Source organism: Myxine glutinosa, chromosome 10 (genome assembly GCF_964187855.1).
Source record: "Myxine glutinosa chromosome 10, kmMyxGlut1.1, whole genome shotgun sequence".
Taxonomy (NCBI): Eukaryota; Metazoa; Chordata; class Myxini; order Myxiniformes; family Myxinidae; genus Myxine; species Myxine glutinosa.
The window spans coordinates 19,354,100-19,356,044 of record NC_136270.1 but is presented as its reverse complement, the minus strand read 5'-3'; the positions used below and the strand labels follow the sequence as shown (position 1 = coordinate 19,356,044).

The 1,945-nt window shown below is 44.6% G+C and overlaps 1 pseudogene; it reads left to right on the top strand.

Annotated features, from left to right (window-relative positions):
- The first annotated feature begins 700 nt into the window (after nt 1–700).
- On the top strand, nt 701–852 carry LOC137434603 (5S ribosomal RNA; annotated as a pseudogene).
- The last annotated feature ends 1,093 nt before the right edge of the window (nt 853–1,945 follow it).

Genomic DNA, 1,945 nt, shown 5'->3' with positions numbered 1-1,945 from the left:
CTTCCAAATCCTGGTGGCGTCTGGTCAAATCTGTTTCTTGTGTTTGTTCCCCCTCCATCGCCTCCCTTACCTCAAACGGCTACAGAGCTGACTCCGCACGTGAAAAAGCTGAATGCCTCAACTCTGTGTTTGCCTCTAAATCTTGTGTCCCAAACCCATCCCTCTCTGTACCCACCGTACCCAGTCGTACCCAGCTGCTCCTGGACTCTGTGTCCTTTCCTCCTGACAAGGTCGAAAAGTTTTTGTCAACCCTCGACTCTGATTCTGCAAGTGGACCTGACGTCCTGACGGCATCAGCCCACGGGTCCTAACATCCTGTTCTTCCGCTCTTTCACTCCATCTCTCTGTTCTCTTCACCCTCTCTTTTGCTCAAGGTCATCTGCCATCTGCTTGGAAATCAGCCAACATCACCGGTTTACACAAAAAGGTGCAAAAACAGATCCTAGCAACTACAGATCAATCAGACTTCTCCCAGTTATGAGCAAATCGATTCTTCCTTGTCACACACACAACCTCTCCCCCAAGTTTCGTCCAAATCTGTCCACAACTTTTTGAGATATCCTGTTCACAAAGGGACAGAAAGACAAGCAGACAGGAGTGAAAACATCACCTCCATCCACCAATGGTGCCGGAGGGAACGAGACTCTCACTTGGGAAATACTTTCGATCCTTCAAGAATATCCAAAGAGAGTCAGTTGTTGCCGACGACCATACCACCCTGAATACGCCCGATCTCGTCCGATCTCGGAACCTAAGCAGGTTCGGGCCCGGTTAGTACCCGGTTAGTACCCGGTTAGTACCCGGTTAGTACCTGGATGGGAGACCGCCTGGGCACACCGGGTGTTGTAGGCTTCTTTTTCTCCTGCAGGGGGACTCTTGTTTTGTTGATTGTTTGATTCATTGTTTGATTGTTCATTGTTTGATTCTTTGTTTGATTTCATTGTTTGATTCATTGTTTGATTTCATTCATTCATTGTTCATTGTTTGATTGTTTGATTTTGATTGAAACTGTTGTTTTGATTGTCTGATATTTGTGCTGATTGACACGCTCGCTGGTATGTTCGTTTTTGCCGCACTACTCCTCATCTTCAACTAAAACCACCACTACTACTAGCCTTCAACTACAACTTACTACCACTAGGACTTCCACCCTCCACTATAAGCCTACGACGATTACTACTAGCCTCCTCCTATCAGTACCGCTTCTGCGACTACGACGCGCCTACCACTTCGACTACCACTACTACGACGAGCTGCCTACTACCACTACTACCACTAGCCTTATAAAAACCACGAGTATCACTGCCACCACCACCATTACCGAGAAGGAATTGGAAAGAATGCCAGGGTTCTCCATTGAAAAAGAAAATCGTGATTGAAAGAAAAGTTATAAATGGGAATTAAAAGTGAACGAGAACGGCACTCAGAAGAGAGCACACCTTCGCCAGGTGCACAGTTTACGTTTTGTATTCCAGAGTAGAACAGAAAATCACAAAACAGAATCACATTGAATCAAAATCATCCGTCCACAACTTTTTGAGATGTCCTTCTTTGTATCGTTTTTGGCCTTATCTCCCAATGGTGAAGAAAAAAAAAAAAAAACCACCTTTAGAGGTCAAAAACCACCGCACTTGTGTTGGTGCAGGAAACCACTTTTGCACTTGTATTAGTGTGGAGAAAACACTTTTTGCACTTGTGTTAGTGTTGAAAAACCACTTTTCGCACTTGTGTTAGTGTTGAAAAACCACTTTTCGCACTTGTGTTGGTGCAGGAAACCACTTTTGCACTTGCATTAGTGTGGAAAAAACACTTTTTGCACTTGTGATAGTGTTGAAAAACCACTTTTCGCACTTGTGATAGGGTTGAAAAACCACTTTTCGCACTTGTGTTGGTGCAGGAAACCACTTTTGCACTTGTATTAGTGTGGAAAAACCACTTTTCGCAC